The sequence below is a fragment of the Apostichopus japonicus genome, chromosome 2 (assembly GCF_037975245.1).
Source record: "Apostichopus japonicus isolate 1M-3 chromosome 2, ASM3797524v1, whole genome shotgun sequence".
NCBI classification, from domain to species: Eukaryota; Metazoa; Echinodermata; class Holothuroidea; order Aspidochirotida; family Stichopodidae; genus Apostichopus; species Apostichopus japonicus.
The window spans coordinates 12,568,824-12,595,000 of NC_092562.1; the positions used below are offsets into that span (position 1 = coordinate 12,568,824).

Below are 26,177 nucleotides of genomic sequence, written 5' to 3' on the forward strand. Positions count from 1 at the left end.
TTTGTTATATTTTCTTGTGAGATTGAATGGTGCATACCCCCACAACCCCATGAATAATTGCTTGTCAACTGCACTAAATTTGCTGCACACAATTATAGTAGGTCACTTGCTAATTTATGCATCTGCTTTCCTTCTTTGATACAAATATAAAATAGAGCATGAAATACGAGGGATTTTGTTTCATAAGGCTTAGTTGCAGCATGACAGTGTAGAAGAAAGTCTACTGTTCAAACCTCATCTGTCACTTTTAAACCACAAATTAGAACTCTCCAGCAATATAACAGTTCAGGAATGTTCCACGTAGCGTACTCGTCAAGTTTCGTATTTCTACGAGATTTGTAAGCGCACAACTATCTAATTCCTCAAGTTCTGACATCATCACCAAACAGCAGGGTGCGCTCCAAATGTTGCCCTTCAACTAATTGACCCCGTTTGCTACGTGAAACAATAGTCATATGAAAGTACTCTCCTGCAAATCTCGACAAATTCTTGGAAAAAAGGATTAGCATAGATCTATACCATTGTCATATTGTTTTCATTAAGGATCAACCGCGGAAAGGTTTTTCCACTATATGTAAACCATTTTTCTTAAAAGGACATGCACTGTTTCTTCATGTGACGCAAACGAACTTCCTTTGTGCAGCCAGTATCAACTTTATAGTTAGGCCGCCGAAATCACACAATGGCTGATTCGATTTTTGACATGTAGAAACAGGTCTGTAAACTTGCAACCTGATCTTTTTTTCAAAGGTCACTCCAGCTGTTGACAAGTTTTTGTTATTGTGGAACAGAATCACTAGGAACTACTAGGGTCGCTCTCTTTTTGCGGATAAAGACCTGGCATACCATTTTAACTGTAGGCCTACCGACTTCTGAGCTGAAGCATTCAAGTTACTCTGTGTTGCATTGTGTTACATTGTACGTCGGTACCATCGAATACTATAATCCCTGCTCCACATATGCTTCTATAAGGTAGGTTGTTAAACGTTTAAATACGGACAATACTATATTGTGACTGTACTGGGGTGGGTGCCGGGGGGGGGGGGGTGGGTCAAACCTGTTCCAGCTGTGCAGTGTACATCTTCAGTTCGGATTATAAGGTAACTAAAGGTCTACAATTAGAGGCAATAAAGACAACATTCACAGATTTAAAGCAAGGAGCGAATGAAAACATGTTTTGTGTGTTTGCGTTACTGACATTTTACGTATCACATAGTTTGCATTTTCGTTAGTCTGTTTTGTCAGCAAATGTTTGATATTGCTCGAGAAAAACAACTCTTAGCTCTAGTTTGTAATTTCCGTACATTTTTTACATATCAGACGTACACTGGTTCTTAAAGGTATGCTGTATTGGCCCATGTTAGATATTCGAATATGGTCACTTTTGGTTAATATTCTGAAACTGTTGCTATTACAACCTCCGAGGAACTTTTCCACACTGGGACATTCAGTCATATTGTGTATTCCTTAACAATGTCTGAGAACAATTTGGAGAGTACAGACCTCCAGGAGAGTACTTTTTGAAAACTTCTAGCACTTATAGTGTGCTATAACTTGGGGCCTATACTGACTGCCCTTTAACGTTCTCTATAGGTAAATGACTGTTGACGCTAAGAATAATAATCATCATCGAAATAAAATAGAAACGTACAAATCCGCAGAGCCAATGAAATCGAGTATGACTCAACTAGTTCCTTGTTATTTTTATAATTTGTATTTTTCAAGGAGTGTGTAAAAGGGTAGAGTAGTGTGGGATGGGATGTGAGTGCAGTGATTGCAGTAGGGGAAGTTTGCAGAAACAGGTAGAACCAAGAATCGATAGACTGTCCGTTACCATGCAGTCTGCGATGACGACTTCATTTCATGGAATACGATTGTGGACCTTCTAGATTACAGATATTAATTGTCAAGATACACCATGTGAAAAAGTTTACAACAGCCGCTAAATAAATTATCATATTTTTCTCGTCAATAAGTTTTTCGCTCTTTCAAATTTGTTTATAATTTATAATTTTATCTTTTTTGACTTACTGTTAAGAATGTTTTCTTTTAAGATTATCACTAGGCCAGATTATTCGGACCTCACATTACATTGATTCCGGTGGACGTTGAACAGCGATTATTTACAGATCAGGCCTAACTAGTGCACTTTTACAATTTCCAGTAACATTGTCAAAGAATGCGGTTATCACTAATATGATCTGGTCATATCGTATCTAATTGGTTTGACCTGTCATACCGTAGCTCAACAGAACACTTGCTAAGGTTAAGCTTTGTGTCGTTAATAGAGCATTGCATCGTTACACCAATTCCATCATTTTTAGGGGAATGGCATGTGCTTACTATAATATCAGTGATATTTTCGGTCAAAATTGCCAGATTTCAAGCTGTACGTCGATTGACCTCTCCGAAACTTGCTATCTTTTTTGATGAGATGTGAACCGAAAACAATCACCTACACAAATGTCTATACTCGCGGTGAGCTTAAGGCAAGGAAGGATACAAATGCTTTTCAGTGCAGCCCTTGGTGTTTCTAGCTTTAGCGGCCAATCTAATACTGGCCAGCTCGGTTGGTTCGGTTGATCACAAATAGATTGTGGCCAAAACCTAGCTATTAAAACGATTATTAAACAACAAGTATGAAGGACTGAGTGATGTTTTATGACATTTTGTACCAACATACGGTTGTCCGATCATTACGATGGATTGTTACTCCGTCTTGTCTAATTGGTGAGACACCAATCTGTAATACCAGCATCCACCACTGCCCGTACAGACAATACCAAATAACCAGTAGTCGTAACAAAAAATATATATTACATAGTGAGTATGCAGTTAATAGCTGCGGGTCCAACATTTTTGAAAGGGATTTTGTTTTCAAAAAGGAATTTAGGGGTAAATTAATTGTTAGGTTTGTGTTATTATTATTTGCTTTACATGCCAAAAGGGACCTAGTGGGGTCACCGAATGACCCCCCTTGTTAAAGAACGCCCTGATAAGTGATTGATGAACTAAAAAATGACCCCGGAAAGTTGGCATTTAGAAGTAAAATGGTGCAAAGCGATGCATTTAGAATCCCTATATACAAAAGTCAGATCAACTGAGTCATTGGAAATTTTTCTCCTACAAAAGGCATTACGATTATTGTCCAAGTATTTGGGGTGCAAGACGAAAGATATTCTATGCCCATCCAAATCATTTGGAAGAGGGTAAGGGTGGTGGCAAGGTTTGGTTTATAAGATTGCGCTTAGTAGCAAATGGTTGAGATAGATTGCAAAACATTTAACAAAACTGCAAACGTTGATTGTATAAGCAAAAAGTTTTGACATTTTTCGATGCACAAAATATGTTTAGGATAGGCACACACACATTAGTGCAAATTAAAATAACTGTATGGGGTAGGCAGCAATCTCTTGCATGAATGTTAAGTGGATATGATCGTTAACTATAATTTGTGCATGGGGAAAAATCTAGTCACGACAGGCTACTTCGCGAGAAGCGCACTAAATGTTGTAGGTTTCTGTGCTGAATGTGAGGTAATATCAATGTTATATAACTACTCCATGCCAAAGAAATACACCTCACCCACCCCTGCCATGAAAAGTACAAACATCAATAGATTAACCTATTCCCCTCATTTTCGTTCTATTAAGAAAACACGATTTATTTTCAAAAATGAGGGCGAGAACGGGCCACCCCCTGGATCCGCACCTAGACATTAACATTAAATTGATAACCTTCGCTTTGTTTCAGACTGAGTATCCCCAATGAGAACAAGTCTAAACGTTTATTTTGAAAGGTCAATATTACGAAGTTCAGTTGTGATTTCTGTAGCGATGGAGCGAATTAAAATACCTCGTAAACAGATTAAAATTTGATTTATCTCGTAAACAGATGGTAATTCATTTTTGCTAGGGTCACAGTGTATCCAAAGGTTACACCTTTACTCATCTTTACACAATGTTAAATGCACTTTCAAAGGGGTTGAGCTGATTTCTTCCCCATTGAAAAATGAGTCAAACGTCGCGTATATTCATTTCAAAATTGCGTGGTCGAGAACGATTTCTGTCAGCATATTTCGAACACATTTATGAAAAACATACCTCCCAAGTATTGGCATATGTCCGTTTTTATTAATACGGGATACGATATGAGACATATCTTTAAGCCTGACGAGGGGGCGTTGGTGTGACAAAAAGGGGTGGGTGTGATGGAGACCGATGGATAACTAGGGACCCTGGGAAAATACGATGAACGACACAAACGAAACGAACTATTTAGGGATACATCTGATGGCATTGGTGGAACATTCAGCTAGATCATGTGGATTAACAACAATAGTAAAATATAATACAATGATTACTTTTGAATACCGTATGCATGTAAGCTACTTCATAATTATCGCATGTATCCGAGGCAGAAAATAAAGCTACTAAAAAATAAACATAAAAAACTACTAATACGACTACGAAGAAAATAAAACGTTTAATCGAGGGATTTTTACATTCAGTCGAGGAAGAATTTTGAAAAATTATGTCCGCTACACCCAAACACATTAACAAGGACTACAATGTAGTTAATCACAAGTAAATTAAATTAGTTTTAATTTTCGCTGATTAGGCAAGTTGAACTAGAATATATTCAAGCTACATTTGAACTGCGTTTGCATGCAATTGTGAGTATCTAGCTCTTTTAATGATGTGTTTTTCTTCATGCTTAAGCACAGGGCGATATCAACTCAGAATATATACAGCAAAGTACATCGGTGCTCAAACCATTTTGGAAGTAACAATACTTTATAGGCTCCCTATGTGCCTACTCCCAACTTAGTAGGTACAACATAACATTAACGTTCAATGTTAGACAGAATGGGGGAAATAAACGCAAATGCGCTTTTCTAAAACAGTCATGTAATTACCCAACATTGACTTAAAATATAGAATTCTCTCTTGGCCATCCTTGAATCATTAGGTCGGTTAAATAGGGCTTCAAGTTATAATGGGCTGGGGAGGGCGTTACTGCTTTCCCTTTTCTCAAAGCCTGAAGTTTTTAACGGTAAGAGTGCCGTATTTTAAAGTATTTCATATTTAAGTTGTTGGTTCTTGTACATGAAAAGTAGGTTACTTGCTTTGTTTTGTTAAAAGTATAGGCTAGCACTGTACCTGAGTTTGTCAAAAATCATGACATGAATTCACAGGGAAAGACCTATTATATCAATTTAAAAATGAAATTCAAATCATTTTTATATTACCTCTTACAACAAAATTTGTTTCCTATTCATTTTTGTTTCATTTAAAGGTTCGTGGCTGTTTCTGATGTCTTCAATTAGAAGGAAAGGGACTTAACATGAACGTTATCATCTTTCTAGTCATCTCGACGATTGGAGTCTGCAGCGCATTTAGTATGTCGCATTTTACATCTTATCCTCGATATCCGTATATATAATTTCTCAACGACTTCCCGTCTGTTTTTCTTAATATATTTTTCGTCGCTTCTAAGCAGCAGAAGTAAAGGTATGTGTTGGTAGATTAATTCTACATCCGCTTTTGATATTTAAATATTATGTCTATATTTGTTTTATACAATATCCACCGTGTATGTTGAATGGCTTTAGTAAACACCCTGTGAGTCCAGTAAACGTTCACCAGTGATAATCACTCTACTTCTTCTGATTTCCTCACCTCGGTGCCCAGCATGCACGTCCCCTGATGGTCGGTGAAATTTCAAGACTTATTAAATAAATTATAAGTAAGCAGTAAGCACTATTGTTGACCACTCCTCATCAACATATGTATACCACCTTTCTTAGCTCTTCGCGAATTTGGTAAATTCCGTAACTATTTGGATCAACAAACATGCTTTGTAGTTAACAGCTACTTCGACAATTGTAATAGTTGCTATTTGGCCTCAGGAATTTTCACCTAATGAACATGACTTTCACAAGCCAGATATAAACTTAACGTTAGTCCAATTCAGCGTGATTTGCACTATTCTGCCTGTTGGCGCATCAAGTTCCAAGCTCGACTCCTAACTTTCTAGTGCACTCATAGGCTTGCCCCCACTACTTATTTAATTCTTGTCCACATGTACATCCGAACTATAGGCTCTAGTTGTAACGATTTTACTGTTCCACCAAACCATAGCAACAAGGGAGGGGAGAAGGGGGGGGGGTCGGAAGATGGTTATGGGGATGATGAGACGTTACACAAAGATATATTTACCGAATCAGGGTAGAAGTCAGTGGTTATTGTATTGCAGTAAACTGCTAACCCAGCATTTCAGTAGCCCCTTTAAAGACGAGAAAGACAAATAACATTGTTTTGGTCAAGAATGAGTGACACATTTTGATGAAATATGTAAGTGTGAAATTATGCCAACATATGTGACCCATGATAAATGGGGCAAGTTAAATCACCTCAGTCCACTGTGAAACTGAAGAATGTGATGTTTATCGATTAAATCTAAGTATACTCATCAACAGCTAGTTATCTGCTACCGTTATACATTAACGTGAAGTACTTTAATTTATTTAAGTTATAATTGATTTAACTTATGATCTCGCTTCTTTAAATTTTTACATATCAAATTTTCCTATAATGTCGCAACAGTGAGAAGACCACCTTACAGAGAAGGCTTCCTATCAGACCCAACTCTTCCTTACAGGGAAGACTATCAATGTGGAGGTTCTTGGCTTAAACCAAATGGAGAGGTAGCTCAGTGTAACCCTGATGGCATTTATCCGTGTTGTTCCCCTTATAACTGGTGTGGTATCACCTCGGAACACTGTGACTGCGAAGAATGTATTGATTATAGAAACCATAGTAAGTCTAAAAATAATCATGCAGGTAACGTTCTTTCATTTTAATTTGACGTGAATTCCAAGGTGACTTTTTATGATGATAATTGTTTTGACAGATAACAAAAACAGAAACACCAAGAGTAGATAATCGTTAACCATCCTTACATGTTACTAATATTTCCTATAACTCAGACCCAGCTCTTCCTTACAGAGAAGACTATCAATGTGGAGGTGATTGGCTAGCACCAAATGGAGAGGTAGCTCAGTGTAACTCTGATGGTATTTACCCGTGTTGCTCCCCCTACAACTGGTGTGGCATCACCGCGGAACATTGTGATTGCGAAGACTGTATTGATTACAGACCAAAAGGTGAGAATACTAGTTTTAGACCGAATGATGCCATAACGTCATTTCCATTATTAGTTTAACCAACTCTAGGATAGGCTCCGTTTACAATAGTTAACTGAAATTGATAATACAAACTGGACATCTTCGTACTGTTTCGATCGAATTGCTTTACGGGGAGATCTTCTTTGTTTGAAATGAGCTCACTGTATGACAAACAATAAAATCAGCAACAATTATCAAAAGGATAACGACACAATTACACTGTTTCATCAGGATGGTGGTTGACGAGGACTTTGTTAGGAATGGGAAGTATGATTAAGGTAGAGAAGGTATACCTTTAGTCCTTTTAAAAATCCTAAATACTCGGCTCATAACAATAACAATTGCCTTGTCTTTTTTTTGTATTCAGTCTATAGAACATCATATTAAACCATTGGTCCGTTCCACCATTTCGAGGTAATTGTTGTGATATTGTTGTGATATTGTCTTGGGTGCAGGTAATCAGCTTGCCTAGTATTGTGAGCGTGGATGTTCGAGTTTTGTGTAAAGAAGGCATTCAGAGTATCTGGGAGCATTCGTGTAATGAACGAAAAACAAAACTGAGGACATTGAGACTGACCAGATCAGTAAGCTTCAGTAGATTCAAAGACTTAAATAACACGTTTGTGTGCTCCCTTGGGTAAGAGAGAGTAATACGTCTGATCGCTCTTTTCTGTAAAATAGTTAGCATTTTTAACATGCCAGACCAAATGATACAACAATAAGTCAAGTATGGTATTACTAGTGTTTGATAAAGAGACCTTAGAACGTTCATAGGAAGGGTGTGTTTAAGTTTTTACAAGATGCCTACGCCTTTACATCTCTAGGCAACAATCATCCACACTTTAGGCTACAATTTCCTACAGTATTGATAGTTAAGTGAACCGAATGTACCCAAAAGGCCCAAACTAATAAATATGTGGATCGGTCTGTTTGACTTGTGTTAGGATCATTTATGACTAGCAACAAAGTGATAAACCGTTTATAGAGCAATGGATATATTATTTTGACTGCAGTCATGAGAATATTCATGTTGTTGATGGAATTATATTAACATTTGGTTTACATTTGATTTACACTCCTGTATTTCAGACCGAACTCTTCCTTACAGAGAAGACCATCAATGTGGAGGTGATTGGCTTGCACCAAACGGAGAGGTAGCTCAATGTAATCCTGACGGTATTTATCCGTGTTGTTCCCCCTATAACTGGTGTGGCATCACCCCGGACCATTGTGACTGCGCAGAATGTATTGATTATAGAGACCATGGTGAGTCTAAAAATAATAATGCGCTGGTGACCTTGTTTCATTATATATTTAAGTGAATTCCAAGGTGACTTATTTTATGATCATAATTGTTTTGACAGATAACACAAACAGCAGCACTAAGATTAGATACTCGTAAACAATCTTTACATGTTACTTATCTGTCCTATAACTCAGACCCAGCGCTTCCTTACAGAGAAGACTATCAATGTGGAGGTGATTGGCTTGCACCAAATGGAGAGGTAGCTCAGTGTAACCCCGATGGCATTTATCCGTGTTGTTCCCCCTACAACTGGTGTGGCATCACCTCGGACCATTGTGACTGTGAAGACTGTATTGATTATAGAGCTCTTCCTTACAGAGAAGACTATCAGTGTGGAGGTGATTGGCTTGCACCAAATGGAGAGGTAGCTCAGTGTAACCCTGATGGTATTTACCCGTGTTGTTCCACTTATAATTGGTGTGGCATCACCGCGGACTACTGTGATTGCGAAGACTGTATTGATTACAGACAAAAAGGTGAGAATACTAGTTTAAGACCGATTGATGATTTTACATCATTTTCATTTTAGTGTAACCAAATCTAGGTTTGGCTCCGTTTACAATAGTTAACTGAAATCGGCAATACAAATTGGAAATCTTTGTAAGACTATCAATGTGGAGGTGATTGGCTTGCACCAAACGAAGAGGTAGCTTAGTGTAGCCCTGATGGTATTTACCTGTTTTGTTCCCATTCTAATGAGTGTGGCATCAACGCGTTCTACTGTGATTGCGAAGACTGCATTGATTACAGGGCAAAATGTGAGAATACTAGTTTTTGACCTACTGATGCCTTTACATATTTTCATAATTTGTTAGGTATTAGTAACCTTTATAATAGGTAACAAATGAAAAACTGTTTTACAGCAATTTTTATATTGTTTTAACAGCAATGGTTATATTATCTGCATTGTAGTTATTGAGAAAATTCGTCTCGTCGATGGAAGCACGTCGAATGTTGGAAGAGTTGAAGTAATGGTGAATGGTGAATGGGGTACGGTTTGTGACGACTTGTGGGATATACGAGATGCAAACGTTGTTTGTAGACAGCTTGGATTTACCGGGGCGATCACAGAGAGGCTACGCTTACTTTGGTGAAGGATCTGGTAGGACTTGGTTAGATAATGTCCAATGCATCGGGACGGAGCAAACGTTACAAGATTGCCCGAAAAATGTAGTCGGTTTCGAAAATTGTGGTCACCACGAGGATGCCGGTGTGGAGTGTACACCATTATACATCGAAAGCCCAGCAACAACTGTTGGTGAGTAATGAGTAAGCGAATGAAACAGGCACTAATCGAATTCAAACTATTACCGTGACCTATTTTAAATTTAACAACGTGGTGACCGAAAGAATGTCAAATTACAATAAATGGTCCATCTTTAAAACTTGTCCCGTTTAGGCAACTTTCAAAACGTATTGGATTTAAGTGACCGCTTTCATCGTATGAAAAAGTGGATTATGTACCTGCTCACTAACGACGTAACTTCGAATGCAGCAGTTCAGAGAAATTGTATCAAGACTGCCCTCAACCCAAATTACGGCTTCGGAAGCTGTGGCCATAATGAAAACACAGGTGTGTTGTTTGCACAATTAGACACCCAGGACACAGCACAGGACATAGTGTAGGTTTATTATTCATAAACTCTTTACATGAAATGAAACATTCCTAGATTTCCGTAAACTTGAACTGACTTGTTGTAAGTTTTGTATTCTTTATATGTTTTAACTTTCAACATTGTTCGAAAACTACAGCTCTACCAGTTCTTTTGAAGTTTAGAGACGACTATCAATGCGGTGGTAATTGGATCGCACCAAATGGAAAGGTAGCTGAATGCGACCCCGACGGTATTTATCCGTGTTGTTCCCCGGCCAACTGGTGTGGATTAACGGTGGACCACTGTGATTGCGATGGTTGTATTGATTATAGAAGAAGAGGTAAGAACATTAAGCGAGTCTCAATAACAATAACGAAACATAATAATTTCCTGTAGCATGTAGGAATCACTTGTTCTCGTGGTTGATTCAATATTGTCGTAAACACCTAACTATTTAAAAAATTCTTCAACAAAGAGATATGCTACCTACGTAATATTTCCATTGAGTTATATATTATATTCACTCTCCGTTAGCATTCTATTCATGTTGCATTCTTGCAAGACATATAAATTTCTTTGTTAATGCAGATCAGGGCATAGGCATAAGTATTACAGTCCATCTTCAAGTTTCTTAATCACCACCCCTTTTTCCGCGTCCCCCTCTTTGGCCGTCAGTTTCTTCCTTGTTTGCACGTTCCGTTTTTGCTTGAAGTCGCAATAAAATAGCTTTGTATCATATTTTGGAAGATGTAGTACTTGACATACATCTTTTAAGAAAAGTTTTTACGTATCTATTTTGAGTAAAGTAATCGATATAAGAACATGATACCACTATTTCATTGAAGATGTGACTTAAAATTTGCTGAAATAAAAAAGAAATTAGAATTTGAGAAGTAGTGCCGGTTGAATAGACAAGGGTAATTTCAAATATGTGATTTTGTAATTGATGGCACTACATTACTTACTAATGACATTATTCACATGTTGCTGTTCGATCATATCAGTCGAATTATAATGTTGAGACAATAGAAGTTAAATGAAGTCTATAAGGACGAGATGTTATTGCTTTCTACAGGAGTCGAAAATGTCCGCTTAGTAGATGGCGGCGCACCTAACATCGGAAGAGTAGAGGTGAACATAAATGGCGAGTGGGGTACCGTTTGTGATGACTTTTGGGACTCAGTTGATGCGGATGTTATTTGTAGACAACTCGGTTATCCAAGAGCTGTGCAAGAGTATGGGGGATCTTACTTTAAAGAAGGGACTGGCAGGATATGGCTTGATAATGTTGAATGTAGAGGTTTGGAAAGCAATATCGAAGACTGTAAAAAGAATGATATCGGAGTACACAATTGTGGTCATCATGAAGACGCAGGGGTGGAATGCATCTTATCAGAATTCAAAGAGAGTACATCAGGTATGCTTACAAAAACGAGAGAAATTAGCGATACGTTGAAAGTTAAAAAATGGTAAACTGTGACGTTTATTTGCTCAATGCTTCAATTGACTCCAGTACATCAATTTACCGTTTGCTAAACTTGGCTTAATTCATTTAACAGATTTAAGCTAGCTTTTCTGTCTACATTACAACTGTCTGCTAATATGGAACACTTTCTAATACAGCTACACGTACCGAACAAATCGGTCCAGAGACGGCACAGTCACCATACAGAGAAGATCATCGATGTGGAGGTGATTGGCTGGCACCAAATGGTGAAGTAGCACAATGTGACCTTGATGGCATTTACCCTTGTTGCTCGCCATACGACTGGTGTGGAAATACCACGGAACACTGCGAATGTGATGATTGTGTAGACTTCCGGATAAGAGGTATGTGCAGAAATATTTACACTATTATACATCCTTATTGTCGTTTGTGAGTAGAATTAATACACGACTACTCTTCTTCACTCCATGTAAGTAATAAACTTCAATGACCGTTTCCTGAATCCAAGTCAGATGATGCCATTACAATATGATATGACTTAATCGTAGAAACCATTAGAGAAACACAGACTGCTAACGGAGATGCGTTAAGCTTTAATAGTCATTTCAAAATACAGTGGTCAGAAATATTTCACTCTGTTTTGTGTTCACCTTGCTTATTCGTATTACGTGCTTACATTTTGCCCCTATTATTTTCTCTTACTTTTCATTCAGCCTCTGAAGAAGATCAGGCAAGGACCGAAACATCCAGCCCACTTACTTATACACATTCTCTCACACAGGTTCTATACTGGATAAGCCGTTTGCTACCAGTTTTTGTTTATTTTGGTAATCATTATAAATGTGAGATTTTGTCCATTGTAGGTGCAGAGGTAAAGGACATTCGATTGGTCGATGGCGAGTCGTCTGCGTCCGGTCGGGTAGAGGTTTTGGTCAATGGTCAATGGGGAACAGTCTGTCATGACAAATGGTCCATTGAGGACGCGAAGGTAGTGTGTCGATGGCTAGGTTTCCCTGGAGTTATACACGAAACTAATTGGGCAAGCTTTGGTGAAGGAACTGGCCCTATCTGGTTGGATAATGTCCGTTGCGCTGGAGATGAAAACACATTAAATGAGTGTAAAAAGTATGAGATAGGGAACCACAATTGTGAACATCGTGAAGACGCTGGAGTAGTTTGTGAACCCTTTTCAATGCCAGGTATTTATTAACATAACTAAGGTCGTTGTTTACATCCCTCTGTAACCCCTCACTCCACATACACACAAGTGTCACTATAAGAGCAAGGACACACTGAAAAATCTCGATTTGCAAGGAAGTCATTCAAGCTCGGTGAAACGGCTCGCATTACGGTTTACCCTTGCATAATTTGTAAAGAAAATGTTAAAAAGCACACAAGCAACATATTTTCTAAAACATACCTGTTCAAGTGAGCTTAACCTCAAATTCATGTAACATTCGTGTAAACTAAGTATAGTTGACATTTATAACAACTTTCTACTCTTGTTGTTTTCAATTATTCAGGCTCAGATGGTATTAAAGCTATTCGTCTTGTTGATGGGGATTTTTATTGGAATGGTCGTGTTGAGGTACTAGTTGGACGAGTGTGGGGTACTATATGTGACGATTTCTGGGGCATGAACGACGCTCAAGTCGTTTGCGGTATGCTGGGATATGGCGTTGCAGATGAAGCTAATATTCATTCTTATTTTGGTTCGGGAGATGGACCAACCTGGTTGGATAACGTTGAATGTTTCGGAAATGAGACGACATTGGATGAATGTAAAAAAAATGACATCGGAGAGAATGATTGTGGAAATGATGAACATGCTGGTGTAAAATGTAACCCATGTAAGCTATTCTAGTTTCCTTTTGTGCAATTTGTGCACTAGGCACTACTGACGACAATTTATCAAAATACCAAAAAGGCTGGATTATTTAACCTCTTTTCCCCAGCTCGTGGACTATTCGAGTCCGATATAATCTAAGTTACAAAAATACAAATCTTGCATTGATAAGTTGTCGTCGCCACGCAAAGCACCGTCTTTGGCCTTTTTCTAACATCTAAATCATAAAGTGCACAATGTGCTCTGTCAACGTGATGTAAGTCTAGACTCCAATTTCAGAATTTGACAAAAATTGCTCAATTTTGGTCATATTCCGAGAAATGGTACGCTTATGACTCCTGCAGATGATCTGAACTTTTACTGTAAGCTCTGTTAATACCGTAATGATGTAACTGTTACATTACAGTATCGTATGATGTCATTGACCTGATATTCGTAATTATTAAACATCTAGAAACTCATAAAGTTCAGGAGTAGGAGCAGTGTATCTTTTTCACACACAGTTACTGCTTACAGAGATGATAGGAAATGTGGTGGTGACTGGCTCGCACCAAATGGAGAAGAAGCCAAGTGTGACCCCGTTGGCTTATGGCCTTGCTGCTCAGACGAAAATTTTTGCGAGAACACACAGAACTTTTGCGGTTGTGAAAACTGTGTGGATTACCGTATAGTTGGTAAAACGAAACAAGATTACTTTCATTAGCCGTTTTATCCGTAGCCAATTTATTTGTTGGGCCACTCTGTATTAAGCCTAATCAACAAATAAAAGTCCTATTTAAGAAACATGTTAAGTTGCCTTAACGGTTGTTAAGCCCATTGCCTTGTTAATGTCTTGGACTTTGAAGGAGGTATGTGCTCTCTTTAATATTTCGAGAGAAAGTTTTTATGTGTAGAAAGAACTAAATACATTGAACGTGGCTGACGGTCAGAACATATTTTGTAGAACAATACAATGTTTCGTTACAGTACAATATACAATGTAATGTTATGTGCCATTCAAAGTCTACTCGGATAAGAGGAATACTGTGATACCAGAACTTTAAGACCTATTCATACTTTATTCTGCAATCATTGTATGATGTGTAACCATTGATATTTCATGTTGACACACTTTAACTGAAACATGTCACAGTGGCATAAACAGGATATCTGTTGACGAGGTGGGGCTAAAGAGGGCTTATCTTTCAACTTCAAGAACCTATTAGTCTTGCCTACCGAAAATAAGGCCATCGAACAACGATCACTTTGTCAAACTATAACATAAAACGATTTGTAATAGAAAATAAGATCCGTCGCAGCTCCCGAATACTACGAATGTATCTTCTCACCATGCAAGTTTGTGCTTTATTTTTGTCCAGAAAATGTGCATATTGAGGACGTTCGCTTGATAGATGGCTCTAAGGAAAACGAAGGTCGCGTAGAAGTTCTGATTCATGGTCAGTGGGGTACCATCTGTCACAACTCTTGGGATAATCTCGATGCAAATATTGTGTGCAAACAACTAGGTTACACAGCAGCAAAGAATATTTACCACAATGCCTACTACGGTGGAGGAACTGGTCCTATTTGGTTAAACAATGTTCAATGCAATAGAAGCAGTGAAACTCTCAATGATTGTTCCCATGATGGTTTCGTCAGTCATGGTGGATGTTCCCACTCTCATGATGCTGGGATAGAGTGTTATCCACTAGACATCACTCCTGACACAGGTAAAGTTTACCTGAAGTAATGGTGAACATCATCTTCAAGTTTTCGGTAACGGGAGTCAGACTCTCGTGATCATGACCGGTCCGGGAAATAAATTGCCATCGGCTCAATGATTCGACCGGGCTGCTGCGGTTTTGGATTTAGTACTTCATTGCCGCCTTGGATGCTTCTTAGGAAATCCACGCCTTCGGCATCTCTACCTCCTCAAACCCAACCCTTGCCTGTTTAGAACTGGTAAATCGGTCGGACAATCTCCCCCTAATCCTCATCCACCCACATACAAAGTGTTTCTACGAATGCAAGGTATTCATATCAAGAAAAATGTATAGTCTGAGGAAATTCAATGAGTTTGGATGCAATGAAGTTAACGGCAAGTTATTTGCGATTTTGAAGTATGTTGCATAGCTGTATCTGCATCATATATGATGTAATAATAAGCATAAATTACAAACATCGTGATATTAGCTCAAAGTACCATTCTAACATGGACAACGTTTTGATTTCACCTAGGGATTAACTACTTACTTTCTAATTATATTTTGCTTTCAAACAGCATGAGCATAGATTACATAATTCCAAAGTAAATCCATGTTTATAATGGAACAACTGACAGCCCCCCCCCCCCCATCTCTCCCAAATCGAATTTTGTTTTTAAAAATAATAAATAGTCCACGGGTCATTTTGTGTACATGAAAATTAATGTAAGTGTTAATTACCAGCACAGATATTTAGTCCATAATGTTACTGATTGAAATGTGTACCCACGTAACTTTTTTTTAGAACTCAAGGTTTGTGTGTAAAATTGTATAGGAAATGATGTGAATACCCCTCAAGATGTTAACTGCTTAACTGAAAGTTAGTTTTACAGTCATTGATTAGCAAATGTTATGAAACGCAGTAAAGTACAGATATGGGCTGTGAATGGTCCACTATATCCACGTAGGCAATAGGACACCACAAGAATAATGTCACTTCGTAAATGTAATTGTGCAGCATAATGCAGCTATTGTTTGTTGGCGGTAAACTGAAGAAAGAAAGACTTTTAAACAAATTCTCGAGAGGTGCATCAAAAAGTCAACTGTTATGTCACAAATCCTGTTTTATATAAATCTAGTTTCCTTTTCACAAACAGTGTGACTGCTCTAAGATATGTTTTTTTTTTATTACATATTGATATTTATCTCATGTGTACAGACTATTCGAAAGAGAATCACATGGAATAAGCCACGACTTAAAAGTAGTTGCAATAATTTAGCTACGACAATTTTTCCTTTTGCATTAGAAATTGAAGATATTCGCCTTCGGGATGGATATTCAAATTCCTCTGGCCGGGTAGAGGTCTACGTGAATGGGCAATGGGGTACGATTTGTTCGGACCAATGGGATATCGAGGACGCCCACGTTTCGTGTCGATGGTTGGGGTGGGATGGAGCTGATTCCGCTAAAACAATGGCATTCTTCGGTGAAGGATCAGGTCCCATCTGGGTGGACAACACTCGTTGCCGTGGAGATGAAGACACCCTGAATGAATGTAAGAAAAGGCCGCTTGGATATCATAACTGTAGACATCACAAAGATGCAGGAGTTGAGTGCTCCATGGGAGCATCTACAACATTCGGACCAAGACAAGGTATGCGAAGTAAATAAACAAACAAACTAAGGCAGACGATTTGCAAGTGTTTTGCTATAATCCACATTCCATTCGTAAAGGCCATAAGTTTCTTTCAAGTTACTGAAGAGTATGAATCGTGATCTATATATCAATTCTTAAAAGTAGCATGCTGGCAGAAATTAAAAAGGTTATACAGATAAGCAAGGGCTCCGTTTTTTCCTTTTCTTTTGGTGTTGCATGGTGCGCATGTTCAGTTTTCTACGAGCATTTACTCACTAAACTTTACTAACTGCTATTGGGTGAGTCTTTAAGATATTATGAGTCTTTAACTAGATATCGCAACCGTCCTCCCAATGTTGCTTTCAGTTTATGATTAGAAAGATCTTCTTTTAGGAGACCATTCGTTTGAAGCAAAAATCACAGCGGTCATCAATTCTCAGTGAGATGCTCACCTATTAACACAGTTTATTGAATATTCAACATATATTTCATTGGATTCAGCCAAACAAAAACAGGTGTAATATGGCTTACGGAATTAAACCAGTTGTTTTTCTTCTATAAATAAAGTTTGATTATTTAAAACTATACTTAGAATAAACATATTGGGACATATATGACGATATACATTTAACTCACGTCTGTATAGAAATGACAGGAATTCAAAGACATGAATAGACCAGTGAACATGAATGAGAGTAGAAACTACTAATGTTGAATCAATCAACAAAATTTGCAAACTTTGACTGGGTTCCAAAGTAACTAACAATATCGTATGTACCGGGCTCATTTACTACGAAGGTCAGGCAACAGTGTCTTGTTTCCATAGTCCCAAATTCACAATAATTACTCAAAACCTAAGTTAATATGTATATCAAGCATTTCAAGAAATCAGTTCTAGAGCAAAAAAACAAACTAGAAACCACCTTCGATGGACTATCCCCAGTCTGCCAATAACATTTTAATACATCCGATAAATTCACATAGCAAATAATTTGGAGGTTTTACGGTTTCTCTGGTTCAAATACTTTGGCGTAATTTGCTGATGATAGACAATGTTAAAAGCCAATAAAGATACACAATTGAGTTGTTGATTCAATTGCTCTACTCCGCCAGTACTAATAGTGTTTTTTTTTAATTCAATTTAAATGAAAAAACTACTACTTTGTTAATACCAGGTGCCCAGAAAGTGAAACGTTTTCAATTGTTTCTTGATATATTATATCAATCAATTTTCAAGCACAAAATACACATAAGAAGGATCAGATTAATTTCTGTGTTGAAGATAAAGAAGATGCCCCCTTATCTTCAGTCATATTAGCCTATGGATACTTTGTCCAAGCTTGACCTACCCAAATGCAGAAAATATAAGGCAAAAAGGACGATGCTTCACTTTGAATCGGTTACTTCATCCTGAAATGAGTTTAGCTTATTATGTTTAATTCTGTTATTACAGATGACCGTCTACCTCACAGAGATGATAACCGATGCGGCGGTAACTACCTGGCCCCTAACGGAGAGGTGGCTATCTGTGACCCTCTTGGAGAGCACCCTTGTTGCTCTTCGTTGAACTGGTGTGGTAGCTCTTCTGATCACTGTAGTTGCGAAGGCTGTGTCGACCAAAGATTCGCCGGTAAGTTGCTATAAATGCTCAGGAATTAGAATTGTTATCTGTAACGAAAGCCTTGACAACTATATTAATGACGTCTTTTTATCATTGTTTGATACAACAAAACTGCCATACTTACCCCAGTGTCCGAAGGCTGAAGGTGATTGCTTAAAATGGCTGTAAAGGTGTAGGTGAAAACTATGCATCTTATAGTCTTTTGCTTGGTTTCCGAGCTTTGTTGTTATCCTTATTGTTACTTCATATGTTGTACTCATTTTTGTTTGATGTGTGTTGTTACCATAAAAGTGTTCCACTCTATAATATGGTCGCTACTAAGAATTTCTCCTTTTCTCCATCCAATGCACATCCCACTCCACATATACCCGGTCTGTTTGTTTCAAGGTACAAGTTTCCGCTCTGATTTGCGATGTGGTGTGAAGTACTTAGCACCGGATGGCGAAATCTCTAAATGTGACGGCAATAGTACGAATCATTGTTGTTCATCTAGTGGCTGGTGCGGATCTGGCTATGACTATTGTGGCTGTGTTGGGTGCGTCGATTTCAGAGATGAAAGGGGTAAGAGAGTTTGAGACTAAAGTAAGTAAGTAAGTAAGTAAAAGTTTATTTCATCCCAAAAGGGAAAATACAAGCTCGCATATGTACATATAAGACAAATACAAGATGATAAAGAGTAAAAAGACATAAGAATGGCAAACATGGGAGTATCAGAGAATTAAAGTATAAAAGTTTAAAGGCGTGATGATAAAACAAATGTAACACCCGTAAAGATGGCAAGAACGGGAAGATAAAGCTGGCAACTAACGATTGAAACGAAAATTAAAGAGCTTAATGCACTGAGGGATAAAGGAAGATTTGTGTCGATTTGTTATTGCACTCGGAAGCCTCATCCGCCCACTGCGAGATATTATTGCACTGCTGAGATTTAGAAACAATGGGTGATTCTCGTCGGCAAGGATGGCGTCGAGCTTAGACTCTATAACACTATGATACATGCACTCCATTGTGAGCTGGTCCCCACCCAGAATACGATTAGCCTGTCTGATAACAGAATCAATGCGACTCTTGTCATAAGCAGTCACATTACCACCCCAGCAAGATGGATTGAGAGATTATATGACGAAAGCATGTTCATGAGGTAGTATCAACTTTGTTAATTTATTCAGTATCATCTACTTGAATGAGTGTCGTGTTTCTTTTATTTTCCCATTTTATTGCTACGTTTTGCTAAATTTGACGAAATTGTCCAAAAGCGGAATTTAGTGAAACAACAACTCAAACACTCTTATGACATTGCATTTCTCCCAAGGTAAGTAAACCATTGATATACAGTACTATAGAGTTACATATTTGTGCATCCAAACCAGTATTTAATGTTGTATATATCAATGATTAATCTCTGACAAATGACTTCTTCGGTCAATTGTATGTAAACTGCAGTGATTATAACACATGTCTCGAAGAAACTTCATGGGAGCCGTCGCATTGGGTTACGGACGGTCGCGGGTGGTACAAGATCTCTATGTTTAGTATGATATTCACTTTATAATTATCGACATGTTCCTGTTTTTAATATATTCAAATGAGTTTGAAAAGTTCGTGTTTTTTGGGGGTGATCTTTTGGGTCGTTTACGAAAACTGTGTGGTTCATTGTAAAAGTATACGTTAGGTATTAGGCATTCGAATGTCACGAAAGAGCTACCGTAAGTAACTAAAAGACAATTAAAGAATTACAGGATACGATATTAAGCTGTTGAACCGACTAAATATATACCTAAATATATACCTCCCCATCTGTCGTTTACGGATGTTTTTGTATGAATGTCAAAAGTCAGCCACCTAAGTAACTTTGCAATGTACAATAACTTGATAAGTTCAAATTTGGTTCTCTTAAAAGTTGCTGGGGGTAGTCACTAGATGTAAGTTAAGCGGTGGGTGGTGTCACTATAGCTGATGTTCATTGTCCGATATAACATAAATTCCTCACCACTGACGTCGATGTAGGCCTAAGAGAACCATCATGTACCGATTGATTGCCTGCTCAGAATTGTGAACGCATTGCACTGAGCTGCGTTATGTATAGTCGAAGTACCTATATGTAATGGTGTTGTAGCTACATTATTGCGCACGTCTGGAAAACCAACCCAATGCTTGCATGTAGATTGATGTTTTTATTTTCTTTCACAAAAGTGAAAAAAACGATGATTAAAATAGTACAGTTATACCTTTGTAAGTGTAAGTTACTTGTTACTGATTTGAGATCAGCCACTTAGGGAATTACAAAACCAGCTATGATTACAGTGTCACATACAGTGGTGTTCCAATGAGGGGGACAAGTGAATGTTGCCCCCCCCCCGCCCCAACTTTCGCCTACCTTCTCTGAAACCTTTTCTCCCTAACAGACATTGCACAATCTCCCGACTGAACGTTTTAAAAATCAACCTTACCCCACCACCCTTCAAACTAACACGCGCCCAGACACGCGCCCACACATACGCACAAACCCGCATAGCCCTCGCCACTGATCACATAGGATGTTCACGGTGAACACTGTTCGCAAATCTTGTACAACACTGTGCACACATGCGCATATCTTAAAGAAAGATCTTCGAACAGTTCCACTTAAAAGTTGAAATGTCCACTTCATTCGCTGCACGGAAGTATATTGTCATATATTAATGATTTCAATAGGCCTATGTCACTGCGGGTAAAAGTGAAATTTTCGTGCGATTGTTTACATGTGATGGTAATATATGCGGCAGCCACTTTAATTTTTCATTTTTAAAGTTCCATATACCAACACATAAAACGATACATTGCATGAAGCTCCTGGTTTTTGTTCCGTAACATTACAAATCTTCCTCCTTATGCATCCTAAACCCTTTCGCTCCCTATAACCCGTTTTATTGTAGGAACAAGTTTCCGTTCCGATTTCCGATGTGGCGAGGGATTTTTAGCACCGGATGGCGAGACTGCGAAATGTGACGGGCATGGTACCAATTATTGTTGTTCTTCTAGTGGCTGGTGCGGATCTGGCATTGAATATTGTGACTGTGAAGGCTGCGTCGATTTCAGAGATACAAGTCAGCAAGGTAAGCAAGTTTTACTTTTTCTCTCTATACCTCAGTGTTTTCATATTGCTCATCGCAAACACTAAAATTCATGACGTCAAATGAAAACAATAATTGTGACGTCATAGGCTATTTGTTCTAAGACTGCTGGTAAGTTTTGAATCTTACATACTTTCTTGAATACACACGGTATACATATTTTGGAAGGTACTTGAAGCTACCGCTGTGACTTTCGCTGTGGTGGGGACAGCATGGTACCGAATGGCCAGGTTGCTATTTGTAATGGTAACATTACTTTTCAGACGTTGGGTAATGTGGTTCTGGACCTGTTTACTGTAACTGCTTCCATTGCGTTGACTATGGACCACCGGGTTAGGCACAACAATATAAATACCAATACGGCTACCCTGAATACATTTCAAACGGTGGTTCGTAACGTTGTACACCTACCGTGTTGGTATGACACAGCACCCCGACATGTTAACATGGTGTATAGTGTGAAAGTTGTAAAGTCATAAAATATTGTGTTTTTGACGAGTCGCCAAGACTGTGTAACACAACATGAAGGCAGTTTAGCAATAAAACAAATCATCTAAGTATTACTTGAAAAGTCATTATGTTTACATTTTGGTAAATAACCTAACTTAATAACCACTCGTCAATTTCAAAAATGTTCGTCACGTCATTGTTATTGTTAGTGTAGATTGACTACTCAAAAATTATGTTTCTGTAATGTTGTCAAGATATGCATAAAACAGCAGTACCGGTCATTCAACAATTTAACATCTTTTGTCAAGATTTAACGAACAGCGTAACTTTTCAACCCGTGCAACTTCATAGTTTTGACATGTTGTCGAACTTTCCAATTTTTAGTCAAGAATTTTTCACACAACTTTTAGTTGCCTGAAGGTCAAATTTAACGACGACGTCAGTGCGTTGTTTCAATCCTCTTTGCTGCAGTCGATGAATCTATCGCAGTTTTATCATCATCGTTCACCAGAATTGACAATCGATGTGATATATTATAAGCTTTTATAATATTTTGGACAAAGAAATGTCTCAAGCTGTGTTTCATCAATCGTTCCAGTCTTATGAAGGAATGGCTTGAAAAAGTGTATGTCGGATTTGTTAAACACAATCTCGCAAAAACCTTTTCTTTTCCGTCAAAATAAACATGCTTCAAAATATTACGATAATTCTTTTCTTGAATTTTCTTTACAGAATAACCATCTGTCGTGCCCCGTGTTATCCCAGATGTACTTTACTGTTAGGATTTATCCTAAATAAAGTTCATTTCCATGGACATACTTCCCTACGCATGTATCATTCTGAAGAAGAATATTTCCGGTGGCTATTTCCTCTTCAACGTGTGGATAATTGAGTGCCAGCTGCTTCGATTTTGGGAATGTTCATTTTTGTAGATTAGATATGGTTTGGCGCTGTGGGTGGTGGGTACATCACTGTCAACCATAACCCACTTGCTCGATGAGCCAACCCTCTGGTTGAAATGTGATGAAAATGTGCATTTAATTCCAAATGTTGTTACTATCTGTATGTACCATGTTCGGAAAAGAATAGTTTATTATTTCACCCTTATTTAATGATTTGGATGCTGGGAATAATTATGTAGAATTTGTAACTTTCAATTTACATTTGCATTCCTTGTTTCAAGACACTGAACAGTAATCGTGTGAACATTTAATACAACATTATCGTAATCAATAATGATGATGATGCCTATGAGATAAAGTAAATTAATTTTATGTGGAAATTATTTCTTCCAGGATAGACGTAAACTTAAAGATTGAATAGCGGTATCGCAATCATAATATTATTGTCGAGGGCGCAAACCCTATCCTGCTAGACCTGAGCAAATTGTATAATGTAACAATTTGCTTTTTTTCCCTATTTTCTTTTGAGATATTAATGTTGCTGAAATTAGAATATTTCCTCCCAAGGTTATTAATTACAAGGAGTACAAGATTGAAATCAGAATGGATTTATATCACCCTGAGTAATAGTAAACAAAATGATGTTGGACAAGTCTAAAAATTGTACTCAGTATAATTAAAAATTGTAGAAAACTCAAAAACAAATAAATAGAGCACAGAATATCAAATTTTGTTGTATTCATTTTATGTTTCTTAACCACGAAGCAATCGGAACAAAGTTTTTAAAAAAAGATTGTCCGGAGTTAATTCCGTGAGAAAATTGCGGGAAATCCGCTGCCTCTTTAGGTTAAACCACATTGTAATAACAGTTTATAAGGCAAAGATATGTACTATGAAAGGATTTCAAATTTGGAGATATTTCGTGGAAGCATGAGGCAAAAGTAGAGTGACTGGGGTCGTCATGGTAACTGAATGAGCATGTTTTATTTTTTTTTCCTTTATAATACTTACAGTATTTTCCATAAAGGAAAATAACACCCCCTGCCACCCCAGTGTCGGTGCTAGGCCTATCACGATCATAATGACTGTTGTATCTCATAAAGCTCAACAATTGTGCTATGAGATTATTAGTTATTAACGGTTTATTCTCATATTCTCCCCCTACCTTATCCCCAGCCCCCCCCCCACCACCCCGATGAAAAATAGAACTTGGGTTGTAATGAGAATAACGGATTTGATTCGAACGAGGAAGTACAAATCTATATTTCAAGGTAAAATGGCAAACCTTCGAGTTAAACCTTCGAGTCGACATTCCAAATAGACAAATTTCTAGAAAAGTCGATTCACGCTGAAGAACCGTGGCACGTTATACGGAAAAAGTCAAAATTTTGATGTAAAGCTACAAAAATGAGATAATCTTTAAAAGGTCGCAGTTTAGTTAAGACATCCTCAAGCCGCGTATGCTAAATCGTGACACAGAATCTCCCTGTTTCACACAGAAAAAAAAATTAAAAAACGTCTTTAATCATATTCAATTCTCCTGAATTGTATACCATCATGTATTTCATCATCGTGAACATCAAAGCATTAAAATTTATGATGTCGACTGAAAACAGTCGCCACATACATATGGCGACTGAAAACATGACATACAGGTCACTGCGAGAGGTCGATTTCGGCCCTATTCAAAGCATTGATTAACCAAGTTTCCAGGCGGGTGTGGACACTTCTCTAATTGTGGTATAGGACCTAAATATCAATAAACTTTCACGACAACCGTTTTATACATCCGAACAAGTTTGCGTTGGAGATTTCCAATTTGAGATCAGAAGCCAGCAGTTGTTTTAAGGCAACTGCATGGGGCTCTCTAATGCACCTGTTTATAATACAGATCATACCGATGAGTATGATGTATTGAAGGTGAAATTAAAGGTGGTGTCAAGTCAAGGTGGGGGGGGGGGGAGGGGAGTGTGTCCCTGGGGTTGTTAAGGCTGACTCACATGTCTCGTCTAGGATCCTCTTCCAGAAATAAAATAATAAACTTAGATTAGACGTCAAATGGCTGCATTCTGAGGCATATTTGGATCATAATTATTTCTTCACGTTTGTTTGTTTCAATAACTCAAGTCCTGCTTTCTAAGTACTTTAATGTTATAGGTTGTTTTAGGATGAAAAAAGGTGATTGTGGCGTGAACACATCCACAACCATGGAATCCCAAAATCCAGACCTGTTGATTTTCCACTCGCTAGAATTGTTAGACACACGATGGCATACTGCAAACCTATCATGATCATACTTTAAAATGTTTTCTTGCATATTCAAAGTATATGCATGCATATTCATGCATATATTTGCTTTACTTTCAAATCGACCATATCACATACTAGTGATTTGTTTAACCCTTTTCATTTATTTCCCAGGCTTTATATAGAGGTAGGTCTACTCTTTGGAGGGTCGCGTTTCACTTTTTCAATGTAGGAGTTAGAACTTTCCATCAGCATTTCAGTTCAGGAATGTCCCGCACAGAGTACTCTCTGAGTTAGCGTCGTATTCTTGGCAATGAGAAATTGCAGCACTATAGTACTGGCTTGCATGATAGGTTAGACGTAATATCTTTTTTTTTTTGAATTTGGTATGAATGAATTTGATGTATAGGCCTAAAAGGCACTAATTTTTATAGTTGAAACTGTCCTTTTGAAGTCCTGACATGAACACAGAACAGCAGGGTGCTCTCAAAATGTGGCCTTGCAATCATTTGACCTCGATCGCTACAGGGAAACGACAAAAGTCATGTAGCGACTCTCCTGCAAATCTCTTGTAGTTCATAGAAAATTGATGAGATAGGCCTATATATTGTCGGTATTCCGTTTTTTTAATTTTATTACAGATCAAAAGCGAACGTTTTGCACCATTGTTAATTCTTTTTCTTTGAAAGGACAAACAATGATCAAAACGGTGACCCGTAAGAACTCTCTCCGCACAACACAGCGAGTCGCAACTTGTTTCGCTGCCTACCGTACGTCATAACTGTTTCGTTGTTTGACAAGAAAGAAACAAGTTTGGAAACGTGCAACCTGATATTTTGTAGAAGTATAACTCCAGCTGTTTATTGTGAAGGCTAGAGAAGTTGATCGAATTCCAGTTTTAGTTATTCTTAAGCAAAGCCTTCAGAGTGACTCTCATTTTGGAGATTAAGACCTCATTACCATTTCACGTACCAATTTCTAAGCGGAGAATCGCTGTTGCTTTTTGCTACATTGTATACTACGGTGCCATCTAGACCTGATATCCCGGCTTCACATATACTTTCTCGCGGTAAGTTGTTCACGTTTATATGTATATGTTAACGTTTTCATCAATATGGACAATACTCTTTGGTCACTGTACT

General features: G+C 37.9%; 1 protein-coding gene and 1 pseudogene across 12 annotated transcripts in view; both read left to right on the forward strand.

Moving 5' to 3' along the window:
* The first annotated feature begins 409 nt into the window (after positions 1-409).
* On the forward strand, positions 410-23,505 carry LOC139978504 (scavenger receptor cysteine-rich type 1 protein M130-like; annotated as a pseudogene).
* Positions 23,506-25,726: 2,221 nt separating this feature from the next.
* LOC139978364 (scavenger receptor cysteine-rich domain-containing protein DMBT1-like) overlaps positions 25,727-26,177 on the forward strand; it is a 62,233-nt gene continuing 61,782 nt past the window's right edge. For 3 of the 12 annotated variants that reach the window (XM_071988552.1, XM_071988572.1, XM_071988521.1), the window contains exon 1: positions 25,735-26,104. The gene's annotated coding sequence lies outside the window, so the exon portion shown is untranslated. Of the gene's footprint in view, positions 26,105-26,177 lie in introns of all 12 variants that reach the window. The other 9 variants (XM_071988513.1, XM_071988562.1, XM_071988589.1 and 6 more) reach the window with 7 other exon arrangements.